This window comes from Bos indicus, chromosome 13 (genome assembly GCF_029378745.1).
Source record: "Bos indicus isolate NIAB-ARS_2022 breed Sahiwal x Tharparkar chromosome 13, NIAB-ARS_B.indTharparkar_mat_pri_1.0, whole genome shotgun sequence".
NCBI classification, from domain to species: Eukaryota; Metazoa; Chordata; class Mammalia; order Artiodactyla; family Bovidae; genus Bos; species Bos indicus.
In genome coordinates, this window is record NC_091772.1 from 31,497,424 (window position 1) to 31,514,947 (window position 17,524).

General features: G+C 40.9%; 1 protein-coding gene across 3 annotated transcripts in view; it reads right to left on the minus strand.

Moving 5' to 3' along the window:
- Positions 1–17,524, minus strand: part of CUBN (cubilin) — a 290,799-nt gene that overhangs the window by 172,130 nt on the left and 101,145 nt on the right. The gene's annotated exons all lie outside the window — the stretch shown is intronic.

The following is a 17,524-nucleotide window of genomic DNA, read 5'->3' on the forward strand; positions in this document are numbered from 1 at the left end:
ATATTTCCAATTTGAGGGCAAATAAATATAAATCTTTGTTTGATAGTTTAAGTGTCTTTTAGGAAACATTCCTCTAAAGGGAGTGAATCAAAAGAACAGAATCTTCCATGGCTCTAGATATGTATTATTAAATTTCTTACCAGAAATTTTACACAAATTTATTCCCCCACCAGAAGTTTATGGAAATATTTCTTGCAGTGCAACTTTGGCAATTTTGACTAAAATTATTATTAAAACTGGGGCTAATAGTGTAAATTTTTTTTCTGTTTGTAGTCGTCTGAATTTGTTACTTGGGATTGGAACTTTTTTCATGGTTCTTGTGCGTTTCTTTTTCTTCTTTTGGGACTTTCCTGCTGGGGTCTTTGCCCATTTTCCCCCTCAGGTATTTATGTACCCTGCTGTGTGCACTGTATCTGCTTGATTTCATTAGACACATCTCCAAACTAAAACAAAAACAAAAACTTTATGCCATCTCTCTTTCTTCAATCAGAAAAAATAGCGATAATCCAGGAAGATTTGCTTCCTTAGGACTCAGAACTTTGTATTTTCTTTTCATTCCCTAGTGTCCACATTAAACACTTTGTTCCGCTTACCCTTCGGATGTGCTGCCTGTTATAATAAAAAGGAAAATGTCTGATCATGGGTTTCCTTTATTCTTCCCTTGGAGAGTACATACATGTGCATGTACATGTGAGTGTATATGTATGTCTTTGTATGTAAATGTATCATCTGGATTCAACAAATTCCAAACTGACAAAATTATTTTTATTAGCTGAAATGTTATGATAGAAAATACCGTTTGAAACATACTGACTCGAGCGTAGAAAACTTCATAATCAAATTCTACAAATCCCCTCCATGGAGCCTTCCCTAATCCCTGTAGACAGTCATAAATGAGCTTTCCTTTGAAATCCCCAAGTTTTTCATTTGTGCTTCTTTGTGAAAATAGTCACATTCTGGTGACAGAGATGTGTGCCTTTCTCTCCCACTGAATTCAAGTTTCCTTAGATCCCAGACCACCTTTCAAATCCCCTCAAAGCCCAGCATAGGGCTTTGTCCAGGGTAGATTCCCGATATAGCTTCAGTGAAGAACTGCAACCACTTCCCCCACAGCTGCACACACTCACTCACTCACCCTCAGGTACTAAACCTAAGCATTTTATACAAACGATAAAGATGGGGTTTATTTTATAGTCTTATCCCTTCATCTTCCTTTTAATTTTTTAAATACTGCTGCTTTGAATATGTGTATTTATGATCAAGCTTCTAAGGTTGTAGATGACTGACAGAAATCACAAAGAAGGGGTAGAAATGAGAGAAGGAATAAAAAGAAGAGGAAACAAAAAAAGCCCTTCACTTCCCATCTGGACCCTACCGTCCACTGCAGGAGGTGGAGGTAGGGAAGGCATCTGGGCTGCAATCTGTTTACTCCTAAACTACTGCTTCACTGTAGGCTGCTTATTTCAGCCACAGAGTTCTTTTATTAAACCTAGTGTATGAATTCCAATTCAAAACTAATTAATACAAAAATAAACAGACTGTTTCCAAGCCGAGGCATAATAAGCCAGAAAACACTCCTCTGTTCTCCACTCCAAAAGGCTCATTTTGAACTTTGGGTTTTAGTGCAGTGACCAAAACTTTAATTACTTCATCTTTATCCAGCAAAACGAGGTAAGATTTCTCTAGGACCACAGTCGCCCTGAACTTCATGGATCTTCTGAAACACTAGGTAGTGACATCGTTAGGAACCGTATTTGAGATTCTTCAAGGTCAGAATCAGTGTAGAGTTTTTGCCTCCCAGCTCGGCAAGGTTAAGAAATGTGACATTTTCACATGACTTGAAGGGGATTTTTTTTTTTCTTCCTTCCGGATGGGATTACTCCATTGAAGGAGAGCCCCTGAATCCCAGTGGTTCTTAAATAACACATTGTGAATGGAATAGGGGGGTGGGGGCAAAGGGAGGGGGTTTGAGAGAAACAGTGATGAATAACAATTAGTTTCTTTTTGCCTTTGGAGGGGAGAGACTGATACATCAAAACAAGCATCAAATAGACATTGATGGAAATGCTTAAATATAATGTCAAATAAATTAATTAGTGTAGAACAAAATCTCTCTAGAAAAAAAATCCCATATCCCTAATTTTACATCCTTCTAAGGTTTACACTTAATTAAATCAGAGACTTTTTATTTACCCTCACACAGATGGCTAACGTCACCTCAACAATTCATTCCCGCGTAAATGTACCACACAAAAAGGAACAGTCATTTCTCAAAGTACACAAATACCGGTTACCATGGTGACCAGTTGGTGCCTGCTGCTCCTGATTTTGTTTTCAGAGCAGAATCTTAACCACAGGACATTCCAGCTGTGACTCATTGGGACTATTGGCCAGCACGCGGCTTGGTCCCGAGAAGGGCACCAGCTCCCCTGCTTTTAGAAAGCTTCAAGATTTACTCCTTCTGAACAGTATTTGAGGTTGGACTTGAGTCCATAGAAAGAAAAATCGTAGAAATTAAGAAGTGAAAGATTGACATTCTTACTTTGAATATGAAGATCAAATTTGTACTACTGTTTAAAGGTTTGGGTTTTTTTTTTAATACTTAAAATGCTGCTCAGGTTTTCAAGTTGCCATTTAATGTATCTCCACATGTGGATCACTGTATGTACAAAACATCTTGTGTAGAATCTTATCAGCTGTTCTCTTAAGGAGAAGATTCATTTAGGATTTTTGTGTTTTAGATCTTCCACCCTTCACACCACCCTGAAATATCTCAACCACTCTTAAGACACTCAAAGAGGAAGGAAATCTCTTGCCTAAGCCACATTTACCAATTTCTATCTACTTCCTTTGCGTGGGTTTGATAATTTGGTACTTGCATGGCTGAGGAGACCATTAGAGATTTCAGACTATGATTGCAACATAAAATGATCTGTGGACTCCAAAATAGTATGGACCCATGCATACAAATGGAAGACAGAAAACCAAAGACTCACCACTGACAGAGTGAGATTTGTAAGATTAAGGTTTCTGTAGGTACTTTATGAATCACTGGCAAGTCTGGAGGAATGTCAGCTAGTGTCATCTGCTTCCTCGGTGTGAATCAACCTTATGAACTGCAAGATGCTCAGGACAGAAATGTAGTTTTCAAGCACGGCTTGTTTGCTAAATTCTTTGATGATTTTGAAAATTTGTGATCCTAATGAATGAAATTATAACTAACTCCTATCTCAGCTTGGGATGTATAGACAGACTTCTATTCTAAACTCATTTTAGAATGACAGTGAATTACACCTAAAACTCAACCCTTTCTATCGTAGAAGTGAAGTGAAGTGTTAGTTGCTCCGTCATGTTCGACTCTTTATGACCCCATGGATGGTAGCCTGTCAGGCTCCTCTGTCCATGGGATGCTCCAGGCAAGAATACTGGAGTGGGTAGCCATTCCCGTGTTCAGGGGATCTTCCCAACCCAGGGATCAAACCCGGGTCTCCTGCATTGCAGGCAGATTCTTTACCGCTGAGCCATCAAGGAAGCCCTCTCTATTATAGACTGGCAGCTAGTTCATACTTTTCTAAGTACTGTTTTTCTTATTTACTTGAAATTTTTCTGGAAGAAAATAATATTTATAGTGGAGGGTTAATTTTAAGAATAATTAAATATAACTCATACAAAGAAATCAAATCAAGAGCTTTTTGGGGAAGATATTGTTAAAATATGCAAACATTTCTGGAAAAAAAATTTGGTCCATTTCCTATTACAAATCTTTAAAAACTCCAAAAGAACTTTATTCTTTAGAGTTTAGCATGTAGGTAAAATAATTCATCTGCTGTGAGGGAGAACTCTAGGTATAGTAGAGAGTTCCTAATATTTTTAGAGAAGAAAACTTCTGGTCAATGTAAAGGAGATAGTTACATTTCTGAGAATTACACTCCATGAGTCCATAGCGTGGCTTTTGAGAGTCAAGGTCACTAGGAGAAGATTATGTTTCAGCTGAGAGCAGGACAGTGATTGCACTGTAGGAACACATTCGCATGCACAACAGAGGACAGAATGGTATGGACCCAGCGGAAGCAGAAGGTATTGAGAAGAGGCGGTCAGGATACACAGGGAAGCCTGGCGGGTTGCAGTCCATGGAGCTGCAAAGTCGGACATGACTGAGAGACTGAACTGAACTGAATATGTCCAGTGTTGGCCTCTAGATTCAAAGTCCAGTCTAGCTCTTAAAATTCACTTAGAACATAAACTTGCGGAAATTACTTAACCTCCATAAGCTAAGAGTTCTTTGCAAACTTGGCCTCTTAATGGTACTTGTCTCATAGGGCTGTTGTGGTTAGCATACCAAAAAAAACATATAATAGGTTGGTTGTGAGTCCTGGCATATGCACTCAAATGTTATTCTAACTCTTGGTCAGTGGCAAAGGGAACCAACATTGCTTCTAAAGAAACTCTACTGGAAATAACCTTGACAGAAAATAATATGATGGGTAAAAAGAGCTTGAACTGACTCATGTAAAATATTTCTCAGAAATCGTCCCTGGCAGACCAGACAGGGAAGCAAGAAATCAATGAATCACTTGGGAGGAGATGGAGGCCCATGGCCGGCAGGGTGTTGCTATGACAACCTGGTTTGTGTGGAGACTGAGGCCATCCCTGCCATGTGGGGTGCAGAGCTCAGCGCAGATCATACAGTGGGGGAGTCTGAAAGCATGGAGTGTGTGGGTGGAGGAAGGTGGTGAATCATCACAGGTCTGGTGGTGAAGAGGACATTGGGCAATCTGTCAAGGCTGCCCTGGTGACAGATCAGGGAGAAACCACTGGATAGCAAAATACATGTGTTTTTTTCCTGTTGCAGCCTCCACCCCACTTTCCGCCTGGCCAGCCTGCAGCTCCGGCTGCTTGGCCACTGGAGCTCCTGAGAGGACCAGGAACTGCCGAATTCTTGGTGCACCTCTTCAGATTTTCCCCACCCCAACATCAACTGTACCAGGAACTATGGGAGCTGCTTTGTTAAAACAGTTACTGAGAACACTGTTGCCCAAGTTTACACGCAAATCTCCTGGCTTAGAACTTTCAGAGTTTACTTTAAATCTGAAAGGCTTTGAGAAGTTCTTGTAAGAACAGAAGAAACTGCCAAGCAAGATTCATCTAGAAGGGTAAAAAGCCCCCAGTGTGGATGACAAGAGCCTGGGCAGGGAGGGACTGCAGTGGGGAGGTGTGGTAAACATGCAATCCGATCGTGGAAGATAAATTAGACAAATGTTTAAATCAACATGCATAAGCAGAGCACTGCTGGCTCTGTGACACCCCAGGGGGTGGGGGGGTGAGGGGGTGAAGGTTCCAGGATGGGACACAAGGGTGGGCACAGTGCAGTAGGTACAGAGGCACATCTTGCCCACCCCCTACTCCCCCCTTCCCACCAGGCACAGGAAAAGCCATTGCCATGTGCTGCAGGGTGGGGCAGGAAGCATGAGGTACCGGTCTAAAATTAAACAATGACTCACAACCCTGAGCTTTGCATGAGACCAAGAAACTCACTGAAAGCCCACATTTGGAATTATTTTGTGTCGCTCTGAATTAAAGGTTGGATTCCAATACAGACCATACAGTCACGATCCATGTGGTGGCTAGCTGCTGTCCTCTCTTAATAGTGCATGGATATTTATTTCTGCTTGCTATATATTACTTATTTTAGACGCCACCAAGGCTGATTTGGGTTGGTTTGTTTGCTTGTTTTTTTAATCATTGTTTAATCATGGATTATGCAAAAGTTTAACTACAAAGACATTTTATCTCAGCACTGTTTATAATAGTGGACATATGCAAAGATTCTAAGTGTTTCTCAAGGAGAATGGGTAGTTGAATTGTGATGAGGAAACATTTGATATTGCAAATGATGTGGTGTAATAAATCACAAGGAGAAACATTTGTAAGCTACTGTTACATGTTTAAAAAGTCATTAAAGAATAATAGTAGAGAACTTACGATGGAGGGGGGAAGAATGCGGGAAGGGATAATTAAGGAGTTTGGGATCAACATGTACACACTGCTGTATTTAAAATGGATAACCCACTGCATTGCACAGGGCACTCGAGTCCCTTTGCTGTCCACCTGAAACTATCACAACGCTGTTAATCAGCTGGATTCCAATAGGAAATAAAAAGTTTTAAAAATGCAAAAAAAGAGAATGGTACATACAAAATGATCCTCCTTGAATATTAAAATAAAATAGGGAGGGACTTTAGTAAGTAAATGTCACCAAATATTATCAGTAGTGATATAATTTGTGCTATTTTTATTTTATCTAGGTTTTTCTGTATTTTCCACATTGTCTGCAATGACTGTATTCCTATGTGACCAGATAAGTTTATTTTTTAAAGTATTATCTCTGGGACCCTATTGACATGGCAAGGTAGATATGTATTGTAATATTTTTCCAGGCTCAGAATTTCATACCCTTTTAGGTTCTCAGATACCCAGCTGGTCTACTAAAAATATTGTACTGTCTGTCTCCATAATCTTTTTCATGTATTTCAAGACTATCCCTGAAAATTAGCCCATTAAAATGTTATTATATAAGGTAATCTTCAGCATTAATTTAAAACCATATTTTGTCCCTAATGCTTCCTTTTTAAAATCATAACTAGGCTTTTATTATTAATTAGACTAATTCTGTATTTTAAAAAAGCATCCTTTCAGTTGTCCAGGGACTAAAGAGCTCTTACTAACATAAATTTTGATAGTCACTGATGGACCAATAAGCACCTAATTCCCTCCATAGTGGGAAGTGAAATGCTTTGGAAGTCAAGCAGTTTCTCCCTAGTGTGTACAATGAACATTTAGTTCCATGAACCACAGCCTTTCCTCTGCCAACTATACTATTGTGAAGCATTCAACATTTAAAAAAATTATTCTGCCTCCTAAGAGCCTCACCATCTGCTACAGATGGACTCAGAAACAGGAAGATAACCATAACGCAACATGAAACCATAGAAGCAGGAGCTGGAAGGACCCAGAGCACAGCCACACACTCTGTTCCCATTGAGGGAGGGCGAGAAAAGAAAGCTTGTTCAATAAGTAAGAAAGCTTGTTCAATAAATAAGTCCATGTAAGAACTGAAGGGTAAAGACGTCACTTTTGGACTCGCTTAGTGGTACAATAGTTAAGGGGCTTCCCAGGTAGCTTAGCTGGTAAACAATCTGCCTGTAATGCAGGAGACTCGGGTTCTATTCCTGGGTCGAGAAGACCCCCTGGAGAGGGGGTAGGCTACCACTCCAGTCTTCTTGGGTTTCCCTGGTGACTCAGATGGCAAAGAATCCACCTGCAATGCGGGAGACCTGGGTTTGATTCCTGAGTTGGGAAGATGCCCTGGAGAAGGGAAAGGCAACCCATTCCAGTATTCTGGCCTGGAGAATCCCATGGACAGAGGAGCCTGGTGGGCTACAGTCCATGGGGTCACAAAGAGTCAGACACGACTGAGCAACTAAGCACCGCACAGCAGCACAGTAGTTAAGAATCCGCCTGCCAATGCAGGGGACACTTGATCCCTGGCCTGGGACGATCCCATAGGCATGGAGCAACAAAGCCCATACGCTGCAACTACCGAGCCTGTGCACCTAGAGCCGGTGCTCTGCAGCTGAAGCCACCGCAGTGCGAAGCCCAAGGACTACAAAGGCAAGCAGCCCCTGCTGGCCACAAATAGAGAGCCTGCTTTCAGCAACAGAGACCCAGCACAGCCATAAATAAATAATTTTTTAAAAATATGCCATTTTTGACAAAATTCTGAAATGTTGCAGGTGGAAATTGTTCCCATTGTAAAAAGTAGTCAATCAGCGTAATTAATCAAAATTCACAGCAACTTCTAACTTTTGGATTCAGCCTTCTGATCGACACCTTCGCCTTCATGCCATGTGCCTGTTGGATGGTAGACGGGGCCTTACATGCATGCACTTGATGCCTGTGGTCTGAGGAGCAAAGTAAGCTGAGGACCACCAGGAAAGGAAGTGTGCAAAGAGCACTTTCAAGTTTTGAGCATCTAATGGCATTTTCACTGGCTTCCAGGTAGTGTGGAAATTATTGGTAGGGCTGATTATTATTTATCCTGATCCTGTCCTTCGTGTTTGAGAGGATATTGAGAGGGAAAACACAATTTCTTTTGAACCTGAGAGCAAAGGCTGTCTTTTGAAGTCTAGTGTGTTTGCCTCATTAACAGCAGCAAATTAATACAATTACATGAAACCTCTTCCTTGTTAGGGATGGTGAGAAATGATCAGCATTTTTTAAGGAAAGGGATTTTGGTCATACTGAGATAAACATCTCTTCTTTTAAATTTTGTAATTTAAAAAATCACATTTTACTTGGGCAACTGTGGAGTCTTCAAAGTCTTCTAAAATGCTTCTTATTATAATTAATGACACTACAAAGTATTTGGCTTAATTAACCAATGGATACGCTTCATTCTAAACTCCTTTGAATCCAGATCCTGCTCTGTCCAATACTAGATTCATATCCGGTAGAGAGGCCTCAACTGAATCATTTGGCACACTGTTTTCACTTTTTATGTGTGGTTTTGAATAGCGGTTGTCCTTAGAATTGAAATAGCTTATCTCTGAATTCTAAGCAACATGCCAGCCATCCTAGAAGCAGACTTCCTCTAACAGACAGTTCCAGGAAGCATGACTCATCTGTCCAGGAAGTGTTTAAGGAGGTGCCACGATAATAGTCAGTGCAGACCCACTGCTGCTACCACGTCCCATCTCCTCCACTTCTCTGCTTTTCTTTGACCAGCAAAGGGGATTTTAACTACTTCACTCTTAGATTCAGATAACGCCCAATCCCTGTGGCTTTGGGAGGAAATCTGAGAGGCCAGAGAAGGGAAGCCCTGCTTTCAACACAGGGCCAATCTAAGCTAGTCACATTGGGAAGGCTGTTTTGGAAACTGTAGCTTTTCATTTACTGCAAAATGTTTTAGAACAACAAATTATCATAAAATTGTATTTATGTTAAAAAATAATAAATAATATTTATTAGCACTTACTCTGTGCTGAGTATCATTCTAAGCCCTTTCCATGTATTATCTAATTTTTTTTGGTGCTCAGTCACTTCAGTCATGTCTGACTCTCTGCAACTATGGACTATAGCCCTCCAGACTCCTCTGTCCATGGGATTCTCCAGACAAGAATACTGGAGTGGGTTACCATGCCCTCCTCCAGGGAATCTTCCCAAACCAGGAATCAAACCCATATCTCTGATATCTCCTGCATTGCAGGCAGCTTCTTTACCCACTGAGCCAAACTTCATTAAAAAAAATTTTTTTTAACTCTTCTAGTTAAGTTTCCAAGCTTATTAAATGAGAGAATTGAGAAGTGATCATTGTCTAAGGCCACATGATTTTTAAATTTTATTCATTTGTGGCTGTGCTAGATCTTGGTTGCTGCTCGCAGGCTTCGCTAGTTGTGGTAGGAGGGGCTGCTCTCCAGTTATGAGCTCAGGGGCCTCACTGCGGTGGCTCTTGTTCTGCAGCATGGGTTGTAGGTACGCATGCTCAGTAGTGGTGGCAAATTGGCTTTAGTTGCTCTGAGGCATGTAGGATTTTCCAGGACAAGGGATCGAACCTGTGTCCCCTGCATCAGCAGGCAGATTCTCATCCACTGGACCACCAGGGAAGCCCCATGTATTACCTACTTTAAAATTCCAGAAGCCCTATTATGCAGATAGTATTGTTATCTCCATTTTAGAGCTCTGGAAACTGAGGCATAGAGAAGTAATTCAACATTTTGAAAGGCATCAACAACTCAAGAATTGCTCTTGTTTCCTTCACTGGAAATTAGTTTTAAAAATAAGAATTGTTAAATTAAAAAAAAAAAAAAAAACAGCAAAGTCCTTATTCTCTGTGATAACAGAGAGTAACAAAAATAATTTTTTAAGTTACAGTGCTAACACCCAAAACTCCTGTTAGTCAATGGAATTGACATTTCTTTATTATATTTCTTAATAGAGCTTGGAGTGAAATAAGTGGACCAAAATGTTGGCTTTCCCATTTATCCTTTGTGAGAATTGTCAAAATGCATTATGGAAGCAGGCTATAGACAGAAAACAAGAAGAAAATTAAATGTCTTGGGAGATGAACCATTAATTATATCTCAGCCCCTAAAGAATTAAATGCTCTCTATTTAGGAATTTCTTTATACCTAACTGGACTTTCTAGGTGGTGCTAGTGGTAAAGAACCCATCTGTCAATGCAGGAGATACAAGAGACGTGCATTTGATCCTTAAGTCAGGAAAATCCCTTGCAGATGGAAATGACAACCCAGTCCGTCATTCTTGCCTGGGAAATCCCATGGACAGAGGAGTCTGGCAGGCTACAGGCCATGGGGTCACAAAGAGTTGGACACAACTGAAGCGAAATAGACACTTACCATCTGAGCCACCAGGGAAGTCCCGTTTGCCTTTGACAGTTCCTCAACCACAACTTCCTTTACTGAAGCCTCCAGCTCTGCAACATCTTGTCCAGTTACTCTTCCCCAGGAACCCTGGATAATATTCCTGATAGCATTTAATGCAACTTGTGACTAAATTGGTATACTGTTGCAAACTGACTAAGGGCTTCCCTGGTGGTTTAGCAGTAAAGAATCTGCCTGCCAATGCAAGAGACATAAGTTCAATCTCTGGATTGGGAAGATCCTCTGAAGGACAACAGGGCAACCCACTTCAGTATATCTTGCCTGGAGAATCCCACGACAGAAGAGCCTGGCGAGCAATAATCCATGGGGTCTCAAAGAGGTAGACACGACTTAGCGACTAAACAGCAACAGTAACAATAATACATTGATTAACATCTGTCTCCTCCATGAAAACAAGGAAAACTGATGCTAAAACAGTTGTATTTCCACAGCCTATGTGTCTAAAATATATTTGAGTGACTGAATGAGTCGATAAATAAATGAGCAATGCCTATTTAGGGCGGTAAAAACCTGAGGAAGTACTACAGCAAAAACAGAACAAAACAGATCCTGTTGCATTGTGTTTGATTCAGCATTTCTCAAATTTATGAGAACACTGGTCTCTATTTGTAAGACATCTGTCAACGTGTGTGGCAGAGAGAGCTAAGTGATTTCCCCAAATGCAGTTCCCCTTTGTCTGCATGCCTGAACCACTATATGGAAGGCAGAGGAACACCTGAATTGGTCTCCAACATGACTGAGAAGTAAACTTGTATTGTACTAAGCATCTGAGCATTTCTGAGTTCTCCAAAAAACAGCTAGTATTCTTTCCTGTGTTCAGTTGCTCAGTCATCTCCAACTTTTTGTGACCCCATGGACTATAGCCCACCAGGCTCCTCTTTCCATGGAATTTCCCAGGCAACAATACTGGAGCAAGTTGCCATTTCCAGAGGATCTTTCTGACCAGGGATTGAACCCATGTCTCCTGCATCTCCTGCATTGACAGGCAGATTCTTTACCTCTGAGCCATCTGGAAGGCCCACAGTATTCCTTAATCAGGCCTTTGGGCCTGATGCTGCAGAGTTGTAGTTACGGAAAACACTGCTCAGGCTGCAAACTTGGACAACATGCGTGTAAGACTGGAAGACTGACGGACATCAGTGACGTTCTCAAGGACGCTTTTCATTAGCAGCGCACTGTTTTGTCACTGAAAGGAGGACATGGAAGTGCAAAAAGCAATGATATAAATAGCTGGGGAAGATGACATCAGAAAGAGGATTTGGCAAGGGATGAAGTGAATCTTATAAAGGCTACAGGGAAATACATTTGACAGAAGTCACTGACATAATTGAGAGGACTTGAAAGGGACATAAGTGGAAAGGGAAGGCATTAGAAAGAATGTTGAAATAATGGAAGATGATAGTGGCAAAGGTGTCCAATAAAGAAGGTGGGGAAGAAGTTTAGAATCAGAATTCAGACACTGCAAAGTGAATCTGACATGTTAATGTGCTGAGATAAATATAACAGTATCAGTGAGCCTTAGTGAATCAAAGCATACAATGTATGCTTGATTTTGTACAGCTTTGGCTGTAGCAATGGAAAAGTAAGCCCTATTGAAAAAGAAACATGGAAAAGCCCTTGAAGGTATATGCTAAGAAGACCCCTATTATAATCCTTACGACTTCCCAGGAGAGAGTTTTGAAGTGAGGATGAAACGTGCTGTCGTGATGGAAGTGGGCTGCAGACAGTGGCCCCAGCTGCTAAACTGAGGCTAATTCAGGGTTTGCTCTATTGGGATCCCTGGGGATTTTGGCTGAATGGAGCCGGGGTGGAGTCTAGGGTCTATGAATATATTTTTAAACAAGTTACCTAAATGATTCTGGAATGAAGGCAGATTTAGTAGCTAGTTATGGGGGCTTTATCCTCCACATCACATTCTTCCTCAGCAGAAGGTGTTTTTTTTTGTTGTTTTTTTTTAAAGGAACGATATCAACACCAGTGGAGCAATAAGAAACCAGGGATGGCAGAGGTCAGATGTCTTTGTGGACATCTCTCAGGTGTCTTGTTCTTAAAAAAAGCATGCTGTTTGCTGAATTCTTTATATTCTGTACTCTGTCAGAGAGTGCTGAGTGAAGAGATGTGCTCTCCTGAACTAATCCTGATCAGCAGAGACGTGGTTGTGACTGTAGAAATGAACAAGCCATTACGAGAGAGTGATCCATCTCCTCCGAATCTGTGATGACATGTCAGTCATGGGCATGAGGCTTTAGGGAGAGAGATTCTGAAAGGAGATATGAGCACATGGACCAAAAAAATTTTTTAATTAAAAAATTAATGAAAGAACAAAGAAATTCAATAGAAAAAGGAAAGGAAATTCAAGAAAAAAGACATACTCTAAAAAAAAAAAAATTAAACTCTGTCCGTAAAGTCAGGAATAATTTGGGGGTTGGGGTAGGTAAGAAAAGGGAAACCCTCTGAAGAACTCAGTCTAAGAAAAAAACCCATGGATGTACATGGTAGCTTTCTGACCATCCCATAAGCGCACATACAAATTAGCTAAACTTTGGGATATGGCACAGGTAGAAAGAAATGTCTATTTTTTTAAGCTATGATTGGGGCAAAAGAAGATGGAAATGTGAGTTGGACCACTGCTTGGAGAAGACAGTGTAACACGATGAAGGTGAAGTAGAAGACACCTCTTGTGATTTTGAAACTGGGAGAAGAAACAGGAAATCCAATTTAGAGGATAAGTCTGTCAGTGTCTTTAAAATAATTTTCCCATGCTTAAGTGCATTACACCGCACAGTCCTGAGAGGTATGGTCACTACAGAACAAATTGTGTAATCTTGCTCACTTCATAGGCAATTCAAACCACACTTCAGGGGAACTCCCTGGTGGTCCAGTGGCTAGGACTCCACACTTTCACTCTTGACAGCCCAGGCTCAACACCTAGTTGAGGAACTAGGATCACACAAGCCGCAGGTCATAGCCAAAAAAGAGAACAAAAGGCTTTAGCACACCGGCAGAATCCATGTATGTCCCTGCTGAAAGGTTTTGTCTCTTTCCACAGATATGAACTATGAGCATCTTGGGCCAGAGGGCTAGACCTTGCTGCCCCTGGTCAGAGCTGGTCATACTGAACAGAGGGGCACTTATCCATTGACAGCTAGATCCTTGCCTTGTTGTCAGACTCAAAGAGATGAGCACCTGGTGACAGGACGTAACCTGTCACCAAGAGAAAGTCTAGTTGTTTGTAAGCACCTGAGGCCCACGGTCTTGAAATGTTATGGCTGGGGTGCCCTTATTTAAGTTAAATCTGTGAAATTGAAGAAACTCAGAGGAAGCTTCTGAGATGAAAAAGGAGGCCAGAGTCTATGTTCACAGCAAGAAACAAGAAAGTCAGAAGAAAGAAGAAGAAGGGAGTCACTCCTGAGCCTTCTTAGTCTCTGCCCTCTCCCAGCTTTTCAGTCGGTCCCGTGTGTTATGAGGCGGCTTTTTAAACTTTCCAAGGGAACAGCCATTGCACAAACACTAGTCTTTTCCCCATGGGTCAGTTTGAGTGTGTATCTACAACCAAGAGTATAAGACAGAAGAGGGAACATAGGCAGATGCCAGAGGTCTGAAGGGGAAATGTCTTAACTTCCAAAATGTGGGAAAGATTTATTCTGGAATCTCACAGATGAGTAAGATGGATGGTAATTTTAGGGAAAAATTCTACATTGGACCCTGAACATAAGTTGTCAGTATGAAGCAAAGATATAATAAATGACCACTGTTTCCCTGTGCAAAGGTCATGCTAAATAGCTTACATTTCTCTTGGTGACAGGGTCACTGAAGTGCTCAACTTGGGAGTTCCATGGAAACTCCCTCATGTCACCTCTGAGAGTGATAATTCTGAAAGAGAACACACACAGAGTATGTGTGGTGTCATGGCTTGGGGCATTGGCATGGAGCCACAGTGCCCGGTGGAAAGCCTGGCTCTGGTAATATAATCTGTGTGACTGTGGACAACCTGCCTTTGTCTCAGTTTCCTCACCTGTCAAATGAGATAATGATATTTCCTACATTACACGGTTGCTTCAAGAATTATCTAATAAGTAATGCATTTGACAAATACAAGCTATTATTATTACCAACTTTGTTTGAATGGTGCTTTCCTAAAAGTGTTCAATAACAGAAGCATTTTAACCCAAGAAACCTATCATTTTAGAATACTTGAAACAGGTAGCATCTTTCTGATATTTACCAAATGTTTATATTTATCTGATATTTATATTTTCTGATATTTATTTTTTAAGAAGTCATAAGCTAATGAGTCTACATGCAAATAAATAATACTCTAAAGACCAGAGGATTTAGAGGAATCATCATGAGATGGAACTCTGAGGCAAAATAGTCCAGTATAACTTACTAGAAATAATATCCTATGTTTAGCTATGAAGTCACTGCCTTTCATGTAAAAATGACCTGGAGACCACAAGTGTTTAATATCATCCAACACCATGACGTGGCTAACAACAAACCTATTAGAGCACACAAACCAGATAATATGGTCCAACGCCAAGTTAGTAGGAGAACTGAATCCAATCCTGGACCACATTTGAAGAGACACTGACATACCAGCAAGCACAAAGCAGAGGGGATCCCATGGGAGCTGACCTTTCTGGACCCTTGGGAGCATCCCTCCTTGCTTATTACTGTCACCTTCTGTCCCAGTCTCTTCCTTCAGCTTCTATGACACAAAAACCTCTTGGTTTTCCTCCATCCTTGGCTCCCCACCCACAGGCTCCCAGAACCAACACAGGCTCTGGATTTCCTGTACATTTCTGTGCTGATTTTTCCCAAATCCATTACTTTTGTTTGTATTTTCAATACTGATTTAAAAACTTCTTCTTCCAGATACAGCCCCAGTCTCAAAATAAAAATGAAAAAGCGAAATCAAGTAATAAAATACAAAAAGAATCCTAAGGTTGACTTCCTAAAACTGCAGGGGCAACACAGCCTTACTCCTTTAAGCAAATGACCCTTCCTCCCACTAAGTATTTTATTTCCAAATCTGAATTCTTTCATTTCACCCAGAGGACAAAGGCATAGAGGATGGATTCGTTTCCCAGTGGGATCTTTACCAACCCACACGTCTCAGCAAGGCTGGGCACAGTGTCCCACCAGCACCTAATCAAGTCCTTGCATAGTTTCAGTTCTGTTAATTGAAAATAACTCAATTCTGGCTGCAGTCACAGCTACTCACTTTGAACTTGACTAAATCACTTGAAAAAAACCCTTGAACTAGAAGTTATAAAATAATGGAAGCTAGGTTTCATGTTTGTGGCTATTCTCTCCATTAATGGTCATTTGTGCTTTTAGAATTTCCATCATAAACCAGCCATTGTAGCGATTGCTTTGGTCTTGCCCTTGGCTTACAGAAATGGAAAACATCTCCTCCCTCTGGCAACAGTGTCATTCTTTGGAAGGCTTAGCTGAACTTCTGGTTCTCATTCTGTATTTTTGTGGCTTTCACCATCAATGTTGCACAAGATACATGGCCCATCTGTAACATCATCTGTGGAGAGGCTCTGCTGTTGTTGGAACAAGTTTTCTAACACTTCCAAAAATTATCCGATGGGCCTTTTTGTTACCATTTCACCCTCAAGTAAGTCCAAAGAGGTGGAGTCTGGTCCCTGGAAAGGTTTCATCTCATTTGCTCCCACTCTTTCTGCCAAAGCCGTCCTTAAAACCCAGTTCAAAAGCTTCCTGTTGGCCCCGCTCTCTGCATTGTGCTTTTTATCAAATAAGGCGCCCAGCAGATTGGTAAACATGCAGTACTCTGCACACCCATGAATTCTATTTTGGTATGTGCTCAAAGTGGTAGAATTGTAGTGAATGTGTAGAGATTACACAAAAATGCCAGTCTGGAATTCAGTTCTTTCTTATAGCTTATCTTTCAGCTGATGCTAAAATATGGCTGTGATGTTCAATTTAACCTGAACTTACTGAACTCCCATAAGACCTCAATTCTATAATCAGGGCCTGGGTTACAAAGTTAGCCGGAGACAGTTCTCACCTTCATAAAGCTTACAGTCCAGTAGGGTGTGTGGGCACAATCACACACGGTAAGAATATAATATGACAAACTGCTTATGTCTGTGGTATGAACAAGCGGCTTTGAAAGAAACCTTTGTATTTTTTCCTAAAGAATGAACAAAATCTCACCATGTGAAGAAAAGAAGATGATCACTCCAGGTAAATGGAATGAGACAAATATGCCATTGTCAAGCTTGTGAAGACCACCTAAGCACTAGATCAAGAAAGTAAAGTGAAGTGAAAGTCACTTAGTCATGTCTGACTCTTTGCAACCCAATGGACTGTAGCCTGCCAGGCTCCTTTGTCCATGGAATTCTCTAAGCAAGAATACTGGAGAGTGTAGCTGTTCCCTTCTCCAGGAGTTCTTCCCAACCAGGGATTGAACCCAGGTCTCCCATATTGCAGGTGGATTCTTTACCATCTGAGCCACCAGGGAAGCCTAAGAATACTGGAGTGGATAGCCTATCCCTTCTCCAGCAAATCTTGCTGACCCAGGAATCAAACTAGGATCTCCTGCATTGCAGGTAGATTCTTTACCAGCTGAGCTACCAGGGAAGCCCACAGATTAAGGAAAGGGATTTTTAAAATCTCTGTCAAGTTTGTGCTTTTTTAATGTTTGTTTCATGTTGTCTCATGTTTTCTTTGACTACTAGTAAATATAACTTTCTGGTGGATAAACACTATGGTTACTATTTCTCTAATACTGAGTTTTTCTAAATATAAAGCAAGATTTTTTTAACCCCCCAAAATATCCTTCAAAGGCAAGGAATCCATATATTAATATTCAGCACCTCACTAAGTCTCTCAAAGCTTTCTCTTCTTTGCTTTGAAAAACAAAAGTGCTATTTGGAAAAGATATGATAATCTCAAATGACCTCCATCAATGCTAGCTTTTTTTTTTTTTTAAGAATTGCTTTAAAAGAGGGTTAAAACACTTTTACAAAGATAAAGGCTTTTTCTGTGATTCCCACCACCACCGTCCCCCCCAACCCCGGGACTATGTC